This window comes from Nanorana parkeri, unplaced genomic scaffold (genome assembly GCF_000935625.1).
Source record: "Nanorana parkeri isolate BGI_ZX_2015 unplaced genomic scaffold, ASM93562v1 scaffold1032, whole genome shotgun sequence".
In the NCBI taxonomy this organism is placed as follows: Eukaryota; Metazoa; Chordata; class Amphibia; order Anura; family Dicroglossidae; genus Nanorana; species Nanorana parkeri.
In genome coordinates this window covers 479,623-507,220 of record NW_017307300.1, presented here as the reverse complement: position 1 = coordinate 507,220, position 27,598 = coordinate 479,623, and the positions used below count along the sequence as shown (strand labels likewise).

The window sequence follows — 27,598 nt, the reverse complement described above, 5'->3', positions numbered from 1 at the left end:
CAGACCCGAACCATTACACTACTTTATTGTTATTTTATTGAAACTATACAGAGGAATGTGGCAGTTCAATTTTGTTTTGTTCTTCTCCTACTTTTCTACTTTCTATATACTTGCTTTCCTAATTTCTCCTGAAATTTGATGCAAACTGGTTACGCATATACGACTACCGGGCCGACCGGATATGGGAACTTACCAGCAGTATATAAATATAGCAGACAAGAGAATACATGGTTAGACATATTAGCTGTGAATAAGTAACTACATTGGCGCTGATTTGATACGTAATAGTCAAAATGTTATGCGCATCAGCATTCATGGTGTGTCTATTCCTTATACTTGTTTTGTTAAGCCAAGATCCCACCGGAGGTCTGGCTATGTTTTATCATAATGTCACGACGATGTTTGTATCACCTTTGTCTGAAAAATTTTATAAAAATTGTCAATTTAAAAAAAAAAAAAAACATTTAAAGTGCCAGTATTGTCGCTTCGTATCGGGTACTCGTGAAAATCCCCAGTATTGGCACTGATAACGATACCGGTATTGGTGCATCCCTACTTTAGAGAGTGTGACATCCAAGGAAACAATGGGGTCTATTCAAGAAGCAGCTGAAGGATCTAGCCATAGCTTCGGCCGATCCTTCGGCTAGTTTCGGCCCCAGGACCCTTTCGGTTCAGTAGAACCGAAGGGCTGCTGTACGAGCTATTCACAATAGCCCGTACAGCTCCCGAACTTAGCCGAGCAGCTCAGTCGAGCCGAAGGCATTGGCCGGCCGACAGCCTGCTTCTGACAGCTGGGCAGAGCCAGCCGTGATCTTGCAGAGATCACTTGCAGAGAGATCAGCGTCCCTGGTTACCAGCTAACCAGGGACACTGATCTCCAGACAGCAAACTCTCCAGGGCGCTCCGTGAGTCTCCCGCTTCCAGCCGCCCAGGAGAGAAACACTGCTTTTTCTTTTTTTTTCTTTATTCTGACACGGAGCCGTGTCAGAATAGAGAAAAAAATTGTAATTTTTGCCCATAGGAATGCATTGCTAGATTCCTATTGGCTATTTCCATTTGCAATAGCCAATAGTAAACTAGCATTGCACCCGCCCTCTGCTGATGGACCTGATGGAGAACTGCAGCAGAGGGCAGGTGCAATACTAGTTTACTATTGGCTAGTGCAAATTGAATACTTCAGGTCGGTCTTTCACTCGGCAGCTTAGTGAATAGACCCCAATGTTCTGCAACACAGTCTGAGAGTATGAAGAGCAATGAAGCAATGTTCTGGAAGAGGATACTTGAGAGAAATCCTGCTGGAACCTTTATTGTTTGCTCAGTGCCTAACGGAGAAGTGAGAGCAGATTCCTCCTGTTTCGTCAGTCTGGCTAAGGGGATTGAGGAGAGCTGACTGTATTGTAAGTGTCATATGGTCATTAAAAAGTAGTTGACCAATGAACTGGTTTATTAGATTTTAAGTTATAATACCAAGACTATGATTCCACTTGAAATTATTGAACTTTTTGCTTCTACCATTTCTCCTATTTCCGCGTGCAGCTGCCACTAAATAAAGTTGCCTAATTTTACAACTGTCTAGTTCACCATGTCATGGAATTTTTATGGTGTCACTAGATGCTGGTAGGAACTGTACTCACATACTCATCACAGCCAACACCTATGGGTGTGCTACAGGGTATTTGAAGAGAGCATGGGTCAGCTGTTTCAGGAGTAAAAATAAATCCTACAGTGTATGGTTAATAGTGGCTTTTTGCTAGGCTGGTGAGGGGACCTTTGACTGTACATTCCACAGCAGTAGGAAATGATGGTTATATGTACGCTGTACAGTAGTCGTATATTTGTAAAGTAGTGAATTGTGACTTCTACCAAACATTCATTGATTGTGAATCAATTACTGTTATTTAAAACACATGCACCAGGAAAATTAACCTACAGTGACTATCAGGTAAATCTAAAATTTACTGCTTTATATATGTACTATGTTAAAATACATTTTTTTTTCATTTCCAATGACAAATAACTATAAAAGGCTACAGACTATAACACCTACAAAATAAACAGGTTCAGCACTCAGTATTCAATAGCAGCAAGTGAATGCAGCATGCTCTTTATATATGCAAAAATAATAAGTAGTGCCTCAGTAGTCCTTTTTAAATTCTTTGATTCTCAAGTGGGCTGTAAGATGTTTATTGAAAAAGATAAATCCATAAATCTGGTCTTAAAATAAATACATGATAATATTCAAAATTGCTTTGGATAATGAGCTACCCTCTCGGCAAGTAAGAATATAGGTTCAACTAAGTTACCTGGTATTATTCATAAATTTGCATTTAAATTTAGGCAAGCAGTCTTTTCTATTTGACACAAATCCTTCCTTGTCAAACATCTTCCAGCCTTTGAAATATATTAAAAGATTTCTGTCTACAGCTAATGTTATCGCTGAAAATCATCTCTTCTTTCAAGTTGCGGTGGGAAATATTCAGTGAATAGGTGATCTGATAAATGGCAGCTGTGGGATTGAAGCTTTACCTCCAAGTCTGACAGGGTTATTCACAAAAGGGTGAAGAGTTTGGAGAAGGCAGGAGAAGTGAACAATCTAGGACAACATAGCTGATTTGAAAAAATCCTCAAATTCAACTCACTTTCCAGTTCAGCTATGGTGTCCTAGATTGTTCTCTTCTCCTGTCTTCTCCAAACTCTTCAACCTTTTGAGAATAACCCTGAATATATGAATCATGGTCACCATAGAGCCAGAAAAGTTCAACAAGTTGATGTGGTCATTGTCACTTTCAGTGAGTATAGACAAGTAATTAGTTTGTGCTTTTCACATGTTAAAATGAACAGCATAAGCATGTAGTATGAGCTTCATCAGTTTATTCTGCAAGCCATTCACTGATCACTGTTGTCGTCAATTAAAATTGTCTAAATCATGCTTCTCCTTAAAGTGCGCCTGTCACCTCACTGCAGTGTGAAATTAGGTCACAGTAAAATTCACCATCATCGTAGTTTTGCGCACCTGTTCTGAATCCCTTAAACAGAATCTGTCACTTTGCCCATTAAGTCCCGGTTCACACCTAGGCGTTGTGTAGCTCATAGTTACATAGTTACATAGTTACATAGTATTTGGGGTTGAATAAAGACATACGTCCATCAAGTCCAACCCATATAGGTCCACGCATCATCTCATTCTTAGGGATACTGGTATCCCTGGATATTACGGTCCCTCAAGAAATTGTCCAAACGTTTCTTGTAGCTCAAAGCTACAAAACGCTGAACACGAGGAAACCCACTGTTTTCTGTGGCCCCTGTTCGCACCTGAGCATTCTGTCGCCTGTAGCAAAATGACTGTTGCTGAAAAAAGTACATGAGTTACTTTTCTGCAGATTTCTGCTCTTTTGGTCCTATAATCTAAATGAATACTCCTGCAAACACGAAAGCACTTTGCACTTTTTTTACACGTTTTCTTGCACAAGCACAATCTACCAGCTTAAAACATGTGTGTAAATGCTTTTAAAAATGCTTCAAAATGCTTGACAAACGCACATAGATTTATGTAAAAAAGTAAGCTAGACAGAGACACATGGAAAAATGCCCCAAAACGCTGTCACCTAGGTGCAACAGGAGGCTTAGGATGAGCTTTGGGCAATTACATAGTTACATAGATTTAAGAAAGTTGAAAAAAAGCAAGAAACAGGGCCAGCCAGTTCAACGTGTGTGTGTGTGTGTGTGTGTGTGTGTGTGTGATTTTGAGACTATAACAATCTCAATAGTCCTGTATACTATGACCGGAGGAAGACATCTAGTCCAGTTTTTGAATCTGTCCAACACTCTTGGCCAGTACAACTACCTGAGGAAGGGAGTTCCAAATTTTTACTACTCTAACAGTAAATAACCGCTTCTGCAATCTAAGATTAAACATATGTTCAAACCTCAAATTGTGTTTTTTTGTGTTTAAAATATTTGTACATTGTGGTTATACCCCCTCTTAATCGCCTCTCCTCCAGAGTGTACTCTACGTGATCGCTCATATCTGAAGTCTTCCAGTATATATTTAATACATGTGCCTTCTCTATGCAAACCTTGCAACAATATAAGAAGCTGCTACAGAGAAGTCTTGTGATATCCTCAGTGGATCTCGGCCTCCCCAACCGTCCTCCACACCCCGAGCATGATGTACAGGTCTGTGCTCCTGAAATAGCGCTCACAGTTCTCCAGCAACACCAGCACCATGCCACCTATTCCATACACAGGCGAACCACAACATCACTGCACTGACAGCTTTTGGTGGGTCTTTCAGAGCCGGGAATCTATTGGCTGGCAACTCTGCTGCAATATGTAATGTCTCCTCTAATGCAGAAAACCACCAACTATAGAGTACTACAAATCCCAGCAATACATTTTACAGCAATACAGAATACCACCAGCTACATGGCCCCCTGTATAAGTCTTCACCCTCTCCTGGCGCCCCTGTATCAGACTTCACCCTCTCCAGCAGGCACCCTTGTACCAGTCTTCACCCCCTAATCAGTCTGCACCCCCAGGTCCCCCTGTACCAGCCTTCACACACCCAGACACCCCCTCCCCTCAGTAACAGCCTCACCTGCAGCACCTTCTCATTGGCGGCTGGGTACCAGGAGGGAGAGCTGCTGCAGCTACCAGCAGTGGCCGGTGGAGAACAGGAGCTGGTCCTCGGTGAGCACCTCCCACACAGAACGACGTAATGCTGTCCGGCAGTGCCTGCAGAGCAGTGGCGGAGAGAGGGAGCAGCAATTTTCTGTCACTCCTCCTGGTTGTTACGCCACTATTCAGAGCCAGAGCCGGTGCAAGGATTTACGCTAGTGCTGGCAATAGACAGGTACATGGGTAGTGATATACAGGTATTCAGTGTATTACACTGCAGTGTAATAGACAGGCATGCTTTGCAATTTACAGGTATACAGGAAGTATTAGACAGGTATGCTTTGTAATAGACAGGTACTCAGTGTAATAGAGAGTATCTGTACCTTGTGCTGGTTGATGACAGTCTCCAACCGCTCTATAATCCTTAGGGTGTCCCCCTTGTCTTCAGGTTCCAGCTTGGTGCTATCAGGGGGCACATAGAGGCTAGCCATGTAGTTGGTCACCCAGCCTACATACAGCAGACACAGGATGTTACTCATCCCACTCAAGATGACACAGGTGCTCCCATTGAGAGGGGCACTGCCAGGAACCCCTCCGACCACTGCTTCTAATTGCAATGACACATTCCAGAACAGAGACAGAGTGGAGCGCACTTCTTACCTCTGAAATGACAGTATTTGTTAATGAATATGTCACAGCTATAGCAACATATTAGAAATGTGTTGCAAATAAGAGCTATTCAGCTACCGAATTCCTGCTGTATTTTAGAAGGATGGATAATTCATTCATCTCTATCAGTGGCATATGCACATGCTGGAAGTTACATGGTGGTGGTTGGGTAGGCTGTTGTTTAAAAGCTATTCTTAACCTACTCTAGTTTTCCCTTAAAGTCACACAGCAATATATTTAAAAGCACACATTATCTTAACAGTCTTGATGACTAATAATGTAGAAAATACTTCACTGCTTTTATTAGAATTGGTAGAACAGAATAATCTGATTGCCTACAGCTAAGGATTCTGGATCAGTAAGCACAGCAACTCAAACATGGCTATATGTTACAATAAATATCATATAAATGTCACACATAATATCTCTTTTGCCAGCTGTACTCTGAGACTAGTTTTTTTTTTTCAGCAAAGCAATAGAGACAATGTTGCCACTATGCAAGTTATTTGTTATTGTAGATTATAAACCCTTTAATAATACTGTACGCAGAAATCACCACACTTCTTTTGCAATGTCCAAATCTAAACCGCAGTTGACATTTAGGCGCGCCTTATAAATACTGGTTTAACCCACTGGTTAACCTAGATAAGATCATTCATAAGCTCTTGAAAATTGTGTTTTTTCAAAAATGTACACTGCAGCAAAACTGATAAGAAGTGGCATTTACTGCAAACACTATCAATAATGTCAACCGTGTAGATATTGGTGGCACAGCTACGGGGACATTTGTTAAAAGCAGAAAAATCTCAGGTCTTATTGCCAGACCTGTTAATTTGCAGGGTATACACATGACATTGATATCTATTGGACTTTTACAGCTAATCACTGCACAGGTGAAATAGTATAAATTACATCATTAGACTGATCATGTAACCCATTCTCAGCAGGTGATGCTTAGATGTTAAAGTGGAACTACAACCCCCTATCCCTTAAATCAAAGGAAGGTGCCATCTTAGCCTCTAATTGGATTGCAGTTGCCATAGTGCTGCATGTGTGAGCAGCAGCCAATTGAGGGTTTGAAAAGGTCGGGTAAAGGTGGCCATACACTTTACAACCCTCGCAAGACTTCTGTCTTGCGAGGGTTGTAAAGTAATTTAAAAAACGTACGATCTGCCCATCTTGGACAGGCAGATCGTACTTGCGCTGACTGGAGGAATGAACGGGGGATGTGCAGGTACAGCTGGCTTTGCCTCTAGATAGTAGAGCGACTGCAGTTTTGCGTGTTTCTACGTGCCTTTTTGATGCAAGATTTTGTGTGCTTTTTACGCATAAATAAAATTGCACGTTTATGTGAGCAGATTGTAGCTCATTGATGTTAATGAGCAAATGCGCATAAAAACACAGCAAACAAGCTGTCTATGAGGCTAAAACAAGCTGTAGTTTGCCAAAAAAGCACTCATGTATTTTTTCCAGTGACAGGCATTTTGCTTATTGCGACAAAATACACAGATGTGAACAAGGCCATAGAAATGACTCAGATTTTTTTGGGCATATATATGAGTGTATTGTAGGGCAGAAAAAGTTCTACAAAATGCTCAGTGTGAACCAGGCCTCAAAGTTAGGTCTGGTGGCAGGGTCCCTTTAAGTCCTTCACTTAACCTCCCTGGCAGTATTCCCGAGTGTGGCTCAGGGTTAATTTCCAGTACCAAGAGCGGTAACCCCGAGCCACACTCGGGATTGCGCAAAAGTGTCACTTACCTTGTCCCTGCAAGCCCGTGGTGTCCTCTGCTGTGTTCGCCCGGCCGATGACGGCATTTGGCTTTCAGTTTCGTTTTTGGGCGTCATAGCGAGGGGGCGGAGCCGGCAGATTCATACCCGGGATGTCTACCTGACTCTTGTTTGCACAGATTTAGTGAGTTATTCCTAAGATTTACTAACAATTACAGGCCTACAATATAAAACAACAAATTGCCATGAAAAACAATGTACCGCTTTGGCATGCTAAAATCCTGCATAATCATACCGCCAGGGAGGTTAAATAGCCTCTGCACTCTATACCAGTCAATCAGTTCTGATATTCATTAAAGAAAAACTCACAAAGCATTTATGACATAAATAACTCAGCAATATTTGTTTTTGTTTTTCAACTCCATACGCTAATAAGTTGCAAGAGAAGAAATATAAAAAAAAAACATTCATACATTTGCGAATACATTATTAAATAATAAATAATGTGCAGTTTTGCAAGTGAAAAGCCATAAAATGTCTTCTTGCCACATCCCACTATTTAATTTTTTTAAATTCAATAAACACTGATTAAAAAAAACACAAACAGCCATGGGGATTATTCCATTAAGCTCTACAGTATTTGCATGATACAGCAGAGTGAAGGAAGGCTTCGTGTTCTCAGTAACAATCAATTTGAAAAGAGAGCTCCTTGTTTCTGAACACTGCTAGAGCTTATAGAACTGCATGTTAAGAGCACCTGGAAGCAAAGCCCAGTGGGCACACAGTCAAATAATAATCAATTGCCTGTCTGCTATTCTTTGCATGAATGCTCTTCCTTTTGGTCAGCCTCATGGTCTTTATAGCACTGTAAATCTTTGCCTATTATTATAGCATGGATCTTTTTCTCAGAGAAAGCATTTCAATATTACAAGCACATGCACCTCAGTAATGTAATCGCAATGGTCCTGTTGGGAGCAAAAACATTGTAAGACATTACAAAATAAAGTCTATTAGAGCTAAAACATTTATGAAACAGCATTGTCTTTTTCTTGAAACCCATCTCCTTATTTCATTTACATGTCTAAATCAAAGGAAGAACTTTCTCAGAAAAGAAAATTACTAGAAACCCTCAGTGAATAGAATTATATAATTTAGAAAAAAGTTTTAGTAGATAATAATGGCATGATATTTCAAGAATATTAAAACCTATGGATAAATGTGTTGTACTTAAAATTGTAACATGCTGAATAAAGCACAATAACATGATTTTCATACTCATGGACATTTAGGGGGCTTTTGGTTAAGCCAAAGGGGGGTGGGGGGCACAGAGCAGCCATACTGGCAGTGATTTGGAATCTGTTTGAGCAAAAAGATAGGAAAAGCTGGCAAACTGCATAGGGAGAGATTATGGTCAGTTAGAAAACTGTACTTTAATTCTGATTGCTTGCTCTTTTGTGCAACCAACCCTTTTGCTGCCTTTATTTGTTCCTTTTTTTTGTCTTCAGCAGTCACTGCTGTATAATCCATCTCAAATTCATAAATGCCAACTGTCCTGGATTTGCCAGAACAGTGCTGCATCTTGGACCTCATCTGGATAATGTGGTGTCCTGGGTGATGTCCTAGGATCACAGTGTCACCTTTATTTGAGTTATTGTGCATGCACAGTAACTTAATCAGGCATTCATTAGGGTGATCAGGGGATGTGAGCGGGTGGGGTTTTTGTGGGCTGCTCCAATAAGTGTGCAGGGTCTGGCTGGGACTGCCCAGTCACTGGGTGAGTTTGAGGCAGACTGTGGGCAGGGTTAACTGTATGCAAACCAATGGGCTTTTGTTTCACTGTGTGGTGGTTTGGGGTTTTCATTTATTTTGTAGTTTTTTAATATGTTTTTTTATGTTGAAAGGGCGTTTTTTTAATAGGTTTGAGGCACAGTATTCACTTGTTACATGCTGCATTGCTTGAAAAAAAAGTGCAAGAACATTGTGCACCTAAATCACTTCACATTTTATAACACTCGTATTCAGTAGGGATGCACCGATACTTTTCGAGTACCAATGCCGATACTTGGCATTTTCATGAGAACTACCAGGGTTGCAGAGGTTGCAGCTGGGACCTGGCATCCCTTTATTTATATTTATAAAAACAAAATCATACATTAAAACAGAGATGTACAAATCCCAGGAGCTCAGTGTGCTCCTTACAAATGACATCTGCCTCCTAACTTTTGAATTTTTCTCTAGTCTAGTCTTGGAGCTCGAAAAGTATCTGTACTTGTACTTTTACTGAGTACTGTACTTGGTATCGGTGCATCCCTAGTATTCAGCACAACCCCGTATCTCTATAGATAAAAAAAAGTTAGACTTACATCAGTTAGTCCTATTATATATTAAAACTGTCCTCATGTTGGGCAAATTTATCCTGTTATATGATCCATGGTCTTTTAATTTTTAATGAGAGTTTGATAGAAATTGGCCACTAGCAGGATAGTTTTGAAACAGTGAGAACAGGAACAGCCTCAGCGAACTACAAACCAATTTCTTCCTGCTGATCAAAGAGGATCTATTACTGTTTGAGGGAAAAGTTGGTAGAACCTGGAAAAAAACTTCAAAGTAAAATGTATCTGAAGGGGTGCTGCTGATGTAAGACAAGCTGACTGTAAACGAAAAAAAACTCAATTGTACAGCCATATTTGCACTTCATGAAAACTGTACTGAAAACTGTACTGTACAGCAACACCACATACAGCTTTAAAGCACCCCACAACCATGTACTGTTCAGCAACACCACATACAGCTTTAAAGCACCCCACAATCATGCTATTTACAGGAATGGCATTTTATATTTTGTGATGAATTTATTGGTCGAGAAATTTTCCTCTGTCTGCCGAGAAAGCTACATTTCAAAACAATCAATCTTCTTGGTCCCCCACTGCACTCCCTGGCTCCTTGTTTTGACAACTACATCACCACTGTGTCCTGTAATGACATCGAGGTTGATGGGAGGAACCACTGAGTGCAGTGGGGGACAAGTCTGCTACTGAAGCAGGAGGGGAAATCCTGCTACTTGGGTCTCATATGGCGACTGGTAGTGTTTTATCCTGTAAACAAAATCTAGAATGCAAAGAGGGCCAACAACCTCCATGCTCCATGCAGCTGGTGATGTATTGTAATTAAACCCGATTCCATTGATGTAAGCACTACAGGTGAAACTCAAATAATTAGAATATCGTCCAAAGGTTCATTTATTTCACTAATGCAACTTAAAAGGTGAAACTAATATATGAGATAGACTCATTACATGCAAAGCAAGATAGTTCAAGCCGTGATTTGTCATAATTGTGATGATTACATGAAAACCCCAAATCCACAATCTCAAAAAATTAGAATATTACATGCAATCAATAAAACAAGGATTGTACATAGAACAATATCGGACCTCTGAAAAGTATAAGCATGCATATGTACTCAGTACTTGGTTTGGGCCCCTTTTGCAGCAATTACTGCCTCAATGCGGCGTGGCATGAAAGCTATCAGCCTGTGGCACTGCTGAGGTGTTATGGAAGACCAGGATGCTTCAATAGCGGCATTCAGCTCTTCTGCATTGTTTGGTCTCATGTCTCTCATCTTTCTCTTGGCAATGCCCCATAGATTCTCTGACCATGTGGGTGGTCTCTCTGTACATGTTCTACTGTGAAAAGACATTATGACAGTTAAGTACCAGTCACAGATAGAATCAGTCATAGTCTACAGCAGCCTTTCTCATCTGGGGTGCCTTGAGATTTTCCCACAGTGTCATGCCATTCCATGGTGCAAGCAGGCCAGCCTCCAGAACCATGCAAATAGATGCTAATCCAGGGAGGGTGGGATCCATTCAGAAAAGCATGGAAGTTTGCCTTTGCTCCATGCAGCTGGTGATATATTGTAATTAAACCCGATTCCATTGATGTAAGCACTACAGGTGAAACTCGAATAATTAGAATATCGTCCAAAGGTTCATTTATTTCACTAATGCAACTTAAAAGGTGAAACTAATATATGAGATAGACTGAGGTGTTATGAAAGACCAGGATGCTTCAATAGCGGCCTTCAGCTCTTCTGCATTGTTTGGTCTCATGTCTCTCATCATTCTCTTGGCAATGCCCCATAGATTCTCTATGGGGTTCAGGCCGGGCAAGTTTGCTGGCCAATCAAGCACAGTAATCAAACGGTCATTGAACCAGGTTTTGGTGCTTTTGGCAGTGTGGGCAGGTGCCAAGTCCTGCTGGAAAATGAAGTCTGCATCCCCATAGAGCTCATCTGTGGAAGGAAGTTATGTAGTGAGTCTATCTCATATATTAGTTTCACCTTTTAAGTTGCATTAGTGAAATAAATGAACTTTTGCACGATATTCTAATTATTCGAGTTTCACCTGTACAACAAATGTGGTTTGTTGCAGTTCCTCCTGGTTGGAGCCCGCTGGCAGCACTGTTGGCAGTGTTTCCAATAACTGCAGAAGGGTTTTGGAGCTGTAAAAGCAGTTTAAGACTTAACCAAAATATTGTTCATAAGGCCAAATGGACAACAATGCAGTTGTCTCTACATGTGACCATGTGGGTGGTCTCTCTGTACATGTTCTACTGTGAAAAGACATTATGACAGTTAAGTACCAGTCACAGATAGAATCAGTCATAGTCTACAGCAGCCTTTCTCATCTGGGGTGCCTTGAGATTTTCCCACAGTGTCATGCCATTCCATGGTGCAAGCAGGCCAGCCTCCAGAACCATGCAAATAGATGCTAATCCAGGGAGGGTGGGATCCATTCAGAAAAGCATGGAAGTTTGCCTTGTTCCAAGCCTTTTCCACCTCCCGCCCTTTTCCATGCTGCCACAGCTGTGGATCCTAATATTATGGTAGGACTGCTGTGTACAGGGGATTCTGATGTGAAGGGGCTGATGGGAAAGGGTGAACTCTAATGTGAAAGAGGGGGTGGGGGGTAAAATCCATACCAGACCCGTTTCAGATAAATAGTTTTTCATTTTATTTTGCATTTACTTTTTTTTACATTTTAGCCTGGGGTGCCTAGAGATTTTACATAATTTTTTTAAGGGTTCTAAGTCTAAAAAAAGCTTGAGAAATACTGGTCTACAGAATGCAAATCATTGTTTCTAATGTTACCCTAATCTAAGTAACCATCTTTATTTCATTAATCCTAGATCCAGCATAATGGTCTCTTTTTATGATTTCGCGTAAAATGTCAGCCCTAGATACTTTTCTGATTTCTAAAAATATTCCAGCAGTAATACGGAAAACAATGTTATCAGCGATTGTCAGCTGTGCTTTCTCTTTAAATTCACTGCTGCTAGCTCTCTGTGAGATATATGTTACCAACTTATCAAACTGAAAGGTTATTTGACATTATCTGTGTATAATGCTGCTTTCATGTATATTTGGATAGAGAGAATGAGTAAATCCTGTGCTATATCTATATGTACATATGGTGTGTATGCAGTTTATACTTCTTCCATGGGCTGGCAGCAACATATGCACCATGTTCTCTAAATCATTGAAACTCTTACTAGTTCTGTGTATCACAATACAACATGCATTAAGTCTTATCAGTGCCGTGTCAGCCTCAGTTGTAAGTCAATTCCAGACACTTGAATTATTTATCTTCTCATCATCCCACCGAACTAACACAGCAGTTTTGATACAAATGTTTCCTGTAAAGCAGGATTTATTACACACAGTAAATTTGAAATTCACAAAATTCACAGGGTTGCTAATAGTACAGCTTTGTGAATGTGACTTTCTAAAAGGTAGTTAGCATTAGGCATGAGTTCCAGAAAGCTGCAATCTAATTCTATTTATTCATCTGCAAGGTAGTAGGAGCCTAAAATCCTTAATTTTCTCTCAAGACGGTGTGAGTTTATCCAGAGACTACGTGCCCAATCTCCATCATCAAAGGCTACCCCCTGAACTGCTTGCTAGTATTATTTGTGTTAACAGAGGTTGGTGATTGTGTGTTAAGAAGATATATAGACCAATGTCAAGTAAGAATACTTATTTTCCTGCAAAGGGGCTGACTTACTAAAAGAGTAAAGCATGTTCACTTTGAAAAGTGAATTTTTACTTTTCAAGGCATTCGTTACTTAGCTTAGTGAATGAGGCGTGGCGAGTTCTATCGTCCATTTAGGTACAAGCAGAAATCTTTTTTTTTTTACTTTCTTTGCAAGTAATTGGGTATTGTTTGCAATTTATACTTTCGACACATTCAACATGTGAAAATTCACTTGCAAAGTGAAATGTCACTTTCCAAAGTAAAAATGCTGCACTCCTTTAGTACATCAACTCAAAACATGTGCCCCACTAATATAAGTGATGATAGTCTTTTAATCCCCACTTAGATTGCGAAGGGAAGGGCAGCATGAGGGACCAATCAGGATTTAATGCATGCTTAGAATGAATATGCTGACTGGAGACGAGGCCACACTGAGCAGAAGGATGAGCTCATTGGTGTGCTGCATTTTCTTTATTGCCCAGTTACAGGCTGTGGGCAGGGAGGTGACCAAGATGTAGTTCCTAACTGCAGTAGATATGAATTAGATCACCCATCTGGTTGGGTTTAGTGGCAGAGCAGTGTAAATGTCATGACTGGGTGGACAGAAATATAAATCCTTTACCAGGTTAAACTGTTCCCATACTATATATTTAGTTCTTTGCCCATCAGCCTTAAAACCCAGCTCCAGCCCAAACTTATATTTTAGCTATTTTAGTTTTGGGTAGAGTGAAAAAAGTTTAGTAATGTTTGGTTTCAAATGCTGTCTGTGCCCTTAACAAGGAGATTCTTCTGTTCTTCCCCTGGACAGGATGTGCAGGGAAAACTTCCACATCGGGTCACAGATACAGTACAGATCATAGATTGCACTACTAGAAAATGTGTTTTATTGCTGCCTCAATTGGAGGGATTTTTTATCACTTCCTGTTCTGCTTGGCACCTATCAAATAGGAAGTAGGGAGATTTTCCTTCACTTACTGTTCTATTATATGGAGTAATCTCCCAAACAGGGTCACAGACAGCAGCAAAAAGTTGATGAAGGTTTTAACCTTTTCCTATCTAAAAGATTTGGGGCTGTAACTAGATTGTAATGGTTACAGCATTTCTGACTAAATAAAAATTTAAGGGCCATTGATTCAAGTGACCCTGAACATCAAATTAAAAAATAAATTTGCTGCCTAAAAAGAAAAGTGCAAATCCATACCTCTCCAGCTTCCCATGTTGCTGAATGCTGCTCCATTGCTGTGGAATTGTCTACCACAGTCTGCTGTGAAACAATTTCAGGTGTGTCGATCACATGCGTCCCCAGCAGAACTTACTGGTTCCTCCTGCAGACCTCCACCTTACTACAGGATATAGTGAGGGCTGGCAGGAGAAACCAGGGAATTCTGCAGGAAGCACAGAAGATTCACACTACTGGAAGTGTTGGTTTCCCAGCAGTCTTCTGGGGATGATTTCTCAGCAATTAAGATGCATTCGGTGGCACAGGCAGCAAAAGAGGTGAGTATTTACACTCTTCTTCAAAGGGACTAGGTTTATGGTAAATTGGATATTAGCTACATGGTTGCTTTAAGGATGATCAGCTTCTCATAAGTATCCTCAACGGATGGGGTTTGTAACGGGTAATGCAAGCAAAAAGACACTACAGAAATTTCTATTCTATTCATAAATAGGAATTTTTTTTTTTTGACTGTCAGTCATCAAAACTAACATTTTAAACATAAAAAATAATAAGCAGGTGATCGTAATTTCATTGTTTTGAGTATATCTTTGATGCCAATTATATTTTAACATCATGACGTGACTACCATGTTTTTCCTACCTTAATTGGGTACAGAGTAAACCTTACTTTCTTTTAACAATAACAGACTTTTAAGGTACTTAAAAAGCAATAGCATTTTATAAAAAAATATCCATTTCATTGTAATATTTTTTTTTTATCTATCTAGAGTGCGTAATTGAGAATTAGAGTAGGAGCCTTTCTAGACTTTCCCAGAACCTTACTGGATGCACATGTATTAAATACTGTGCAAAACAAGTGCAGTTTGAAAATAGTTCTATAGCATTCATCTGATTTTAGGCCTCATTAATTACACATCATAGCTAAAAGATTAATTTTACTAAGTTACCCAACATTGATGTTCATCTGTTTTAAAATATACAAGTGTAATGTGTTTGTTAGCAAGAAATAAGCAAAATACACGAATATAAAGGGGGTTATGAGCCGAAGTGAAGAAGGAGTTCGACTCAGCCGATCCAACATCTGGATCGGCTGAGCAAAAGCTCAGCCAGCTTACTCGCTGCCGTTCACCCCTATTCTCATAGGGGCCAAATGGCAGTGAGTGAATAGTCAAATACTTCCGAGCAGCATTCGGCTCGGCTATTCTGCTCACTACCTCTGAGGTAGTGAGCAGAATAGAAAAAAAATCATAAATAAATGAAAAAAAGTTAAAACATTATTAAAATAAATGTTAAAAAAAAAGAAATATTAAACAAAGTTAAGAAAATAATATAAAAAATTAAAGTAAAAAAAAAAGCAACGTGGAGTCCCCCTCCCAAACCATACCAGACCCTTTAGGTCTGGTAGGAAAATTAGGAGGGACCCTATTTAAAAGAAAAAAGTGTGGGGTTCCCCCCCAAAGTCATACCAGGCCCTTAAGGCCTGGTAGGAATTTTAAGGAGGACCCCCACCCCCAAAAATGGGGAAAAAAAGAAGTTGGGTCATCCTAGAATTCCAACCAGACCCTTGATCTGAGCACAGGCCTGGCAGGGCAGGAAAGGGGGGGCAAGCGATCCATGCCATGCCATGCCAGGCCACATGCCCTCGGCACTGGGAGGGTGCTTTTTCAGGGTCGCCCTGGAAAAGCACCTTGTCCTGGTGCCAATGGGGAAAAGGGCCTCTTCCCCACAAGGGCGTTGGTTGTGGGGGTGTGGGCAGGGGGGCTTATTTACCTATTCACCCAGATGCGCCCCCCCTTGTGAATGAGTAAGTACTTGTACCCCCTACCCATTCTCAAAAGAGTTAAATACATTTTTTTTTAAAGTGGCGAGACTTTTAGAAACAATCCTTTAATTGAACAAAAAACACAACAATCGAAATACGAAATTCGGATACGGAATCCGTTAACGGAATTCGTATTTCGGATTAAAAAAACAACTACCACTCCAATATTAACAAAGGTATTTTGCTTTTTAGCTTCATGTTCGTAAAGTTACGAAAATATAACCGCCACTAACGAAAATTCGTATTTCGTACGAATCCGAATTGAGTTCAGTTACGAATTACGAAATATGAAATACGAAATAACGGATATTCCGAAACGAAACAGAACTAATTTTTTGACGGCACACAAGTCTATAAACAATTGGGATGAGCTAGTGGTGACATCACCACCCAGTTGTTGTTGTTTAATGACAGATCAGAGTCCCCAGGTCATTTGAGGATGCTGATCTGTCATTACAGCACAACAACTGGGCTTACATCACGTCCAGCTCCGCCCAGTTCTTGTTGTTTAAAGACAGACCAGCATTCCCTGGTCATTTGAGAATGTCGATCTGTCATTACAACTGCGTGGAGCCAGCCGCTAGATCACGCAAGATTGCTCGGCTTTGGCCAACCTTTCTCCATGTCTCGGCTGTCACTTTTGCTCAGCCGAGCCAAAGCATATGCGTTCGGCTCGGCTGCCTTTGACTGCTGTACGGGCAATTGTGAATAGTCCGTAAAGCAGCCCTTCAGTTCAACTGAACCGAGAGGCTCTGGTGGCCAAAGTCAGCCAAAGGATGAAGCTATGGCTGGATCCTTTGGCTCCTTCATGAATAACCTTCTTGGTAATCACTTGGTTGTGAAAAAGACATCACTCGTATTCATATGTCCTGTCAATAAAGCTAGGTTCCAGCTGACAGAGGCACGCCACGGTTGTTAATAGTAACCCAATGTATGTATGGCTGCACTCAACAGCCAGGACCTCAATGTAAAAAGTGTATTCCCGGAAATCTAAAATGTTACAAGCATAACAAGATTCACGGGCTCAGACATGATTTGCCAAAAAGACTTAATCATTGAGATAAGGTGAATACATGGTGGTCAGGGGAATCATGTCCTTTTAAAGTCACCTGGTAAGAAAAAAAATTGCTCTGCATTTATGTATTCTCTAGAAAACAGTGTTGGGTAAGACCTTTCTGCTGTGGATGAAGATATAACACAAGCAGTTCTTACTTTGTGTCCAGGACCAATTTTATTGTGGGCAGAATGAAAAGTGATTTAGAGTAGGACCTTTTCTTTTCAACTTTGGATAAAATGAGTTAATATATGTAAATAATGTTTAGCCCTTTTAATAACTCAATTTCAATAAGATTAATAAGTTTAGTTCTCTTTTATTCAGGAATGGAAAGAGTTTCTTTGTAGTTATTTAATTAGGTGGTCCTGCTGCTCCGATGTCTTATGGGATGTTCAGTGCTATATCATGTATAACAAACCATCTGTGACAATGGATTTCATTATAAGCGCAAACATATTTTAATATTTGAGCTGTGTAACGTAAAAACTAAGTAAGAACAATACGCACACCATGATTGTTAATCAAAAGCTGTGAGAAATCCAAAAGAATACTGTCATAGTGCAGAGTAATAACAAATTAAAATATTCATTCATGCCTATCTCTTCTTTTTTATTATAATTTTTAAATGTTTTTTAGATACACAAAAGACATTAAATCTGATCTCCCAGTATGATTTCTAAAGAGTATAAAAGGCAGTATATTTCATTATTTAATGCATATACATTTCAGTGGTACAGAAATTCTTGTTTGCATTCAAATTTGATGTAAAATACATATGGTGTCCTCCTGTTTACAGGATTGAAATAATATAGTTTTTAGAGCTTTGTAGAATGTCCGTAGCTCTAATAAATATGAAATATGACTGTATATTAGTTAGTCTTTCTGTGGAATTTCTAGAGTATTATGTACAATTGTACATTGATTTTTTTTTTAGCCAAGAACAACTGGGTTTTTTACACACACACATACGCACACACACTCACCTGTTAGGGATTTCTAGGTAGATTTCTTGGTGACACTAAACTAAAGAGCTACACCTTACAATATAACTTTCTTGGAAACAAAGATCCTCAAAAATGCATTCAATTACCTAACCTATTAATAAAAATGTATCTTATTTGTGTATCACGGGACTTTAGTGCCTCAAATCATCTCTGAATTGGTGCTCACACTGTCCTTCCTTTTGGAGGGTTGCTACTTTTGTTCCCCATGGTCCCTGTGTGTATTGTAAAGTAGCCACTGCTCCAAGCTCACTCCTGTGATGGACTACAAGCTCACATTTAGTTTACTCATTTGTATGGAGATTGTAGTCCATCACAGGAGTGAGCTTGGAGTGGTGGCTATTTTACAACACACACAGGAAGGACAGTGTTAGCACCAATTCAGAGATGATTTCAGGATCTACAGCTGAGTGATACAAAAATATAGTACGCTACATTTTTGTTATAGTTAAAAGAGAACTATAGGATACGTGTTTTTCACGGGAGGACATATACTGGCCTCCTCCCGTGATCCAAAGCTCAGTATAACGCGTGCAATTGCCTGCCATATACTGAGAGCGCTGCACCCCGGGACGGATCCCGACAATACTGTCGAGATCCACCCAGCTGTGTGACAGCTGAATCTGCCTTTCATAATGGGGGCACCCAGATCCCACCCCCTTCGTGAATGAGGAGGGGGTAGATGTTACCCCTATTCATTCACCAAATCACAGTCAAATAGTAAATAAACACACCGCACCATGCTAAAAAGTCAATTATTTAAAAAAAAAAAAGACCTGACACATTAATATTAAATGGAAGGTTCTCATGAATACAGGTAATGGTATATCTGTAAAAAATTAATCAAGGCAACTGGATTTGCTGTATTTTTCTTAAAGATGTTTTGCTGGTCATCTGACTAGCTTTCTCAATTCACTCACTGCAATATTAGAATTGTGGCCGGACAGTGCTCTATACATTGCCGCAGAAGCAATCCTTTGCTTTGCGGTGCGGCAATGTTACAGAAAATGATATGACCATAACCGTGGCATAATAGTTGAATGAAGAATGCCGTGTGGATGCTAGGCAGCTGCCCTGCCATCTCATATTGCTTTTCACGGGGCATGGGAACCTGCTGCCCGTCTAAATGAGGCCTAAAGGTGTATTTTCCAGGACTGAATCCTCATCTTTCCTTTACTAATTGCTGAATCAATGACTACATGTGCAAATCATTTCTTGGGACACCAGAAATAGGGAAACAAGGTTTGAGATTCTCATCAGAGTATGGATGAGAACAGTGATTTCAGTTAAAGTGACCTGATTGTGAAATTAGTCCTGCAGTTGGCAGAACTTTTCTCTGAAGCTGAAACTCTAATTTTCTGAGCTGTTTAGGCAAAATTTGTTGACATTTTTTTTTTACTTTTTATCTTTATTTTCAGGGTGAGATTTTTTTTGAGGGAGAGGGTATTTAGGGTACTTCAGGTTATATTATTTAGTATTCTTGGCATTTTTGTTAATTTCCTCTTAGTATGTATTTAATACATTTGTGTGTGTAAATTTTTTTCTGCTGCTTTTTTTCTGTAAAATACTCATTTTCTTTATGTAAAATAATAAGGGTTGAAAAGTTTAATGAGGGGGCATTGTTTGGTAAAAGAACAGGATAGTTGAAATCACCAAGAAACAAATTATTTCCATCTTCCCTACTAACCCTAATTCATTTTGCCAAAATGCCAACATTTTGGTAAAATCTCCTGATTTTTTTAGAAATTACAGGGAAACAAAAACTCTCCATTTTACTCATTCCAACTCCAGAGCCTACACCCTCAAAAATTCCATTTAAACCTGGTTGCACAGGGCAATAATCACATACATTTACACGCGATTAACACAAAAATATTATCTTATTTATTATTATTATTTTTTTAGAGAGACAGTTTAATCATCTGTGCTTATAGTGAAATATACAATTGGAGTCTTCTCAGGTGAGGACAGGCTCTCTGTGTGCTGAAAACACACTTGATTATGTTTATACTTTGCCTTTGAAAGAGAAGGATGAAGTGTATAACATCTGTTACTTTCTACTTCTGTATGCCTATCATGAGCCTCAAAGAACCAACTAAAAAAACTCAATGCCTTACAGGGGTAAAACGGAATGCCAGGCAAACAAAAAAAACACCCTTTGTCTTTATTGTGCCATTCCACAATTCGTTATATATTCCTTTTAACTAGACATGGCCACACATCAATTGTACATTGTTTATATTTTAGTTCTATGCAAATCACAATTCTTTTAGACAGGTTTTCATTTAATGAGTTATGTTTGTGTGCCATAATAGATCTAATTTGATATAACATACCATTATATCACACACTGCAACCATAACAAAAATATTAGACATTTTATCAAGCACATCTAAATTTTATTTTTCGGGACCATTTTACTGAGTGTTATCTACACCTACCTTAACACATGGAGCATGATGCATTGGAATTCGATTTCAAAATAACAGTGGCACTGTGCTATAATGCGCAAAAGTGAACAAAAAATGGTGCAGGTATGTTTTTTTCATACACTGAGCTGCCCTCCTAGGTCATTCAAAGCAAAGGAGCAGTGCACCTCAATGCACAAGAACACATGCATTAAAGAAATGCAGAGATCAGGTGGGCCCTAAGGCTGAAAAAAGTTATTGAAAATCTTTAACAATTTCCACACACAATTCAGTTTTTTTATTGGAATATTATAAGAGTGCTCCTGGAAAAGCAGCTTGTCCCCATGTTGATGAGGACAAGGACCTTTTCCCTACAACCCTGGCTCGGTGGTTGTGTGGGGTCACTGGTCAGGTTTTTTAAGGGGAATTGGGATGCCCCCATTCAACAAGACGGTACCCAGTTGCTGCCCCCCCTCATGAATGAGTAAGAGGTAGTTGTTACCCCTATTCATTCATCAAATAAAAACAGTAAAATCTAAATAAACACACAACACCATAAAAAAGTCCTTTATGTTAAAAAAAAACGAACAACAAAGGTTTTTGACAAGCCTGCCGAAATGACTGAACCCACCGAACTCTTGCAGCAAAATTACAGCTCTCTTGTGAATGTCAACAAAGTCGTGACATCACGGGACTTGTTCTGCTCATTGACAGCCAGAAGCAGAACTGTCAATGATAGTAGCTCTGCTCCCAATGCTATTTGGGACTCCTAAATAGCATTCAGGAGCTCCTGAATGTTTTTTGGAAGCAGAGCTATCATAATGAGTCGGGTATTTTTTATTTCGGCAAGTTGGCAACCATCATCCATCCTATTTGATGTGGATCTACATTGCTTACTCATTCACGAGGGGGGGGGGCAGCATCTGGGTGCCCCCTTTCATTAAGATTCAGATTCAGATAGGTCCTGCGATAATTGTGGAAATGTTTATCAAATCAATATTAAAAAAATAAAAATACACAATAAAATTGATAAAAACACACTATATCAGTATCAGTGCACACACAAAAAACATAATATACCAGATTCCAACTAAATTTAAAATATAAAACTGTTCTGAGTTAATAAATAACAAATATTTGCGAAATGGTAAAAAAATGGCAAACTGTAAATATGCAACTTATGTTAAAAATTTGTGTTGTGGTAATGCCTGATCTGCAGTGTAATTTGTGCGCTGTTTTGGTGTGTGCAGGCATATATTTAAAGCGCAACATAGCGTATCATAACGCACGGCAATGCAACACAATGCTTTGCCATGCGCTGCCACATAGTGGAATTAATATTATTTTAAAAAGAAAAATAATCAAGATTTGTGATGTGTTCTAACAACACACCGCTGCACATGTGCATAACATACACCACAACATGGTGCACACTGTTGCACGTGTATAAAACGTGCAGGTGTGTGTGGGGTGTTGTGCATCATTTCTTTTTACATTTTTTTAAAATGTTAATTTTTGTAAATATTTTTTTTACTGTTCGGAGAGCTTTGGGAAAATATCAGGGATCTTAAACAGACCTGACATTTCCCTTTTGAAAAAGAAAAAGACATTGAGGACACAGTGTCCTCAATCTCTTTTTTCTGCAGCCCCAGCTCTGAATGAACAGGAAACACTCAGTACAGAGGCTTCCAATTCATTCACAAACTGAGGAGGCATAGTACTCTCCCCAGTTATGAATGGACATAAGCCTCTGTCAAATTGGGGTGGGCAGCAGCGGTGGTGGCAGCTGGGGGGGAGGCTGGAATTTTAATGAATAGCTGTCATCCATTGATAGGGACCATCAGGGGGAGCCTTCTGTTATAATTTTGTGGTCGCTAAAGCAACCACAAGCTTTATAGAAGAAGGGTGAAAGCCACCAACGTAAGGCATACTGAGTTGGCCAGCTGGAAACAGTTGTATTCTGCCCTACAGCGGTGGCAGGGAATGGGTTAAAATATCTGGTATGAATTGGGGGGGACCTCACACTTTTTTTATTGTTTCTGTGTTTATGTCACCTTTTTTTTACTAATGTCCCTTTGCTGCAACGAAAATTTGTATGTAATTTTCAAAAGCATCTGAAATTAACGAAAATGTCAGATTCATTCGACTACAAATCCCGAAATGAACTGACTTTCAAACCCAAATCCAGAAGAACATATAATCTGAAATAAAACAAACCATATTTTTTGCCGACACATGTCTGGTTAAGGATGTGTAGCCACCCTGCATTAAGAAGGAGTGTCTTTTTAAATGTAGGGGTCTATTCACAAAGCTGCCGAGGGTCTAGCATTGTACCCGCCCTCTGCTGATGGACCTGATGGGGAACTGCAAAAGAGGGCGGGTACAATGCTAGTTTACTATTGGCTATTGAAATTGAAATAGCCAATAGTAATGTCCCAATGCTTTTGAATGGGAATTTTTTATTTTTTTTCTCTATTCTGACATCGCTCCGTGTCAGAATAAAGAAAAAAAGACAGAGCTGGGTTTTTCTCCTTGGTGGCCGGGAGCAGTAAACTCCCGGGGTGCCAGGGAGAGTCAGCTATTTGGAGATCAGTGTCCCTGGTTAGCAGGTAACCAGGGACGCTGATCTCTCTGAAAGTGGCCGGAGCCAGCCGTAAGATCACGGCTGGCTCCGCCCAGCTGTCAGAAGCAGGCTGTCGGCCGGCCAATGGCCGGCCGCTCGGCCAGCTTCGGCTTTCAGCACGGCTCAGCGCTCGACTGAGCTGCTCGGCCGTGATCGGGAGCTGTACGGGCTATTGTGAATAGCCCGTACAGCACCCCCTCGGTTCTCCTGAACCGAAGGGGTCCTGGGGCCGAAGCTAGCCGAAGGATCGGCCGAAGCTACGGCCAGATCCTTCGGCAGCTTTGTGAATAGACCCCTTAGAGGCTGTCAGACTAATTCAGCTTTCTGCTGTCTCTCCTAAGCTCTGGTGAGTGTTTGCTTCCGCCTGCTGCTGGGGAGGTACTCTGGTAATAGTGTTAGGGATGTTTGCACCTCCCTAGCCAACCACTAGGGGGTTTGTTACCACTGGTGCATAGTGGGAGAGGGTATAAATGTTCAGGAGTGACCTTGGGAAGTTTGTTGAGTCTCCCCTGGCCTGCAGCCTGGGAGAAGAATGCTGTGGATTGTCTAGGGGCAGACTGATCATTTAGGCACTCCCAAGGGCCCACGGCTAGGAGGGGGCCCATTACCGACACTCCCGTTGCCCTTTCCAGCCCGCATGAAAGGAGAGGCGGTTGTGTTCGGCATCTACATACTGTTTTCAGCCATGCCACTGCCAAACTAGGAGATGAGGCTGAGTTAAAGCATCAACGGCAGTGTCCCCCGCCTCCCGGGCCCACCAGACACTGCCGTCGCCGCTTTAACACATTTCACTTCCTGGAGCTGATCATTGAGCATCATATCATCAATGTGAGAATAAGTTTGATCAGTCACCACTGGAGGGTCAGTAAGTCGCATTGAGGCAGCAATGGAACTGTAAACCCTAGACAAGCTAGGAGGTACTGATCTATCCAGTAGCTTCTTCGGGAAAGAGCGCTACAGTTGTCACTTATGATTTGAACTGGAGTCCATACTTTCTTGAAAAAGGATTCAACCAACAAAGCATTTCATAAGCCCTGAAAAGGGTGGAACTCAGTTGACACCCCAAACATGTTGTCTTTTTTATCCTGTTAACTTTGTATAAATAATCACTTTAGACTCTACAAGCTGTGTGTGGCATCCCTGTATGTTCATGATTGAATACACGTTTGTGCGTGTCAGCAACAATTTCAGTTGCTGTTTAGCTGCTGGATCCCTCTTCCCCCTCACCCTGTATTGGGGTGCTTTTGAAAATGTGCTGGCGCATGTAACAAGCATTAACATACATTATTGCAACACTACAGTGTGAATGGCTCCTAAACAACAACCCAACAAAATATACTACAATTGCTAAACTGTTATGCTTAATGAACCAGACTACGTTTTTGTTTCTTTATGAATTTAACATGTGCATGCAGTATATGTTCTTTTAATATTATTCGTAGTAGTATTCATAGCAGCAGTAGTACTATTCTATTCTAGTCCTGCCGTTTAAAGAGTTGTAGTAAGTTATCTGTAGATATTCAATTAAAATATTACATTTCTGATGGGATACAAAGTTGGGAAATTTATATTGAAGTGTCTTTACAGAAACAATACCCTCATTGAAGTCAAAATAATGCAGACAGTATTTGCCCAAAAGATGGCAAGCCTGAGTCTTATCTGTCTATAACCAGATGTGGAAAGCAAACAGCATGCATGGAATCTAGAAAGATCAGTTTCACTTGGCAATAATTCATATGCCAGACAAATGGGAGTTTTAAGTGGGATTCAGGGAAACCCACAGTGATCGCGCATAAGCCAAATCCATGGTGTCTGATATTTCTCAGTTTCAGCTAGCTTTGCAGATTAGGGGAGATTTGAGGAAGGCATTATTGTTAGCGATGTCCACTGAAACAAACAAGACATCTCTGCAAGACACTGTTTTGATTCCCAGTCTGAAGTAACAAGAAACATTTCTCTGCACAGCTGTCACCATTCGCAAACAATGTTTTAATGAAAAGTCATTATGTTGAAAGGCGTATTTAACATATGTAATTGCTGCAAACGTCACTGTGTAATGTAGGGTTATTACAAATATTATTCAATTTTTTTTACAGCTAGCATTCTTTATAACATCCAAGAAAATGCAATGTTTTTTCTATGTGACTATGGTAGCAGTTGGTGCTAGACAAGAAATCCCAGAATCCTTACCCACTGCTCATGTAATTGACTTTCCGTTCCTATTGGAAGTCTACACCAGAGCTTGAGGTTAATTACATGCCACTTAATTCAAAGAATATGTGATCCCCGGCAATGTCAATAAAAAACCTGACATAGCAAGTAGTCGCATTTGGTCAATGACATCACCCAGGGATCCCTGGCTGGTTTATTGATATTCAGCAGCTGGCCAGGGGTGTGTAGCTGGCCAGAGAGTGTGTTGTGTGAAGATCATTGTGCATAGCTCGTCATGATGGTGTTGGCAGGTCATCCTGTCATTGTGTTTATTTACTGTGTATTTTGTGTGAATGACTAACCATAGGTACTAAGTACCTCCTACCCATTCACACAAGGGGAGGTATGAATATTTGGGGGCCCCCCTATTTTATAGGGGGCATTAGATTCCAATAAATCCATCACCACAGACCCCAAAATCCTCTTGGATACCAGATGTGAGGATAAAGTCCTTGTCCTCATCAACATGGCAAAAATGTGCCTTGCTGGTTTTCCCCACCCACCTGGCAAGGTAGCCTCCTTATGTTGATGGCTTGTGGCCTGGTACAGTTTAGAAGGGGGATCTGTATGCTCACTGCCCTCACCCCCTTTTCCTGGCCTGCCAGGCTGCATGTTGGGATAGGGGTTTGGTACTGATTTAAGGGGAACATTACTCTGTTTTTTTTGTGTCTAGTGTGATGAGTCTAGTATGGATTTTAGAGGGGGCCCACGTTGTGTTAGGATGTAGTACAGCAAAAGTGATATTTTTGAAAGACAAAAAAATACAATTTGCTGCTTAATTAGATTTCACAGCTGGCCTGGATTTTTCTTGAAAAAAAGAGTATGGGGAACCCCCAAAATATATAGCAGACCCTTATTGATAGGATCTGGTATGGGTTTTTTGATGGGATGGGGACCATATTGTTTTTTACAACAGCAAAAAACTAGCTAGCATGGAAATGTAGTTGGCAGCAAATGTTTTAATGCCTTAATAAAAGAGCTGATCCCTGTTGAACACTACTTTTTATTTATTTATTTTGCATTGAAACATGTCCCCAATGCAGTGCCCAGCTCCCCATGCCCTTTGCCTGCCAATTCTTTGCTTGATAACCTTGAAAATGGTGAGAACTGATTTTCAAGATTGCTCTCTCATTGTCTTTAATGGGGTTTGCAATAAAGTCTGCAATTTGTGGATTTTTGGACACATTCGCTGAATGTGCCTGCAGACACATAGAAACAAAGCAAATTCACCCATCAGTACTTGCAATCCTGATCCAATAACACATTTTTCAGCACAGTGTGTTACCCTCTACAGTGTGCAAGTAATTGAAAAAAAAAAACACAGATAAACCTCTACTATGTCTTAAAAGTAATGGTAAAATATATACATGTATCTAAAATATTTTGTTAATTGTTACCTTCTCCACTAATTTCATCTTGAGTTGAGCAGCTATTTCGCAGTGGGAGATTCATTCAGACATTTCTTCCTTTCTGTACAAAGTCAAAACTGATTTAACTAAAATGTACCTTTTTTACTTCATATTAAACACTCTAATGGCTCTCAGTACAAAATATCAATATCAAGGCTTTAAAGGGTGGTGAATTTGACTTTTTCTGGGGTATGTATACAGTACAAATATTGTGGGTTATTCACTAAGCTGCCGAAGGCAGCCGAGTTAATAACCGATTCGAAGCAGAAGAGAGCCTAACCCCGTCTGGCTATTCAGTTCATCCCTGTACAGCTGTTTTCAGCTGTACATTGGCTGGCTTCAGCTACCTTCAGTTCAGCAGGACAGACTTAGTGCATTTGGCTGAACTGAAGTGAAGAACATGTTTGCCTCACCTGATCCAACATTCCACAGATCAGTCTCTGCTGTTCACCCCTATTCTCATAGAGGGATGTGCAGCAATCGGCCTCAGCAGTAGCAAACAGAATTAAAAAAAACATGTAAACAGAAAAAAAAATGGCGTGGGGTCCCCCTCTCAAACCATCCCAGACCCTTTAGGTCTGGTGGGAATGTTAGGAGGGACCCCAAGTTAAAAATGTAAAAAAAACGTGGGGTTCCCCCAAAAGTCATACCAGGTCCTTCAGGTCTGGTAGGAATTTTAAACCAACGAACGTGCGAACGAGCACCTCCCTCCTTGCGCCATACCAGGCCACATTCCCGCGACATGGGGGGGGGCACTTTGCCTGGGGGGACCCCCGAAAAGCTCCTGGTCACTATGGTGATGAGGACAAGGACCTCTTCCCCACAACCCTGGCCCAGTGGTTG

The 27,598-nt window shown here is 40.4% G+C and overlaps 1 pseudogene; it reads right to left on the bottom strand.

The window, feature by feature from the left end:
* Positions 1-4,122: 4,122 nt before the first annotated feature.
* Positions 4,123-27,598, bottom strand: part of LOC108795976 — a 46,595-nt pseudogene continuing 23,119 nt past the window's right edge.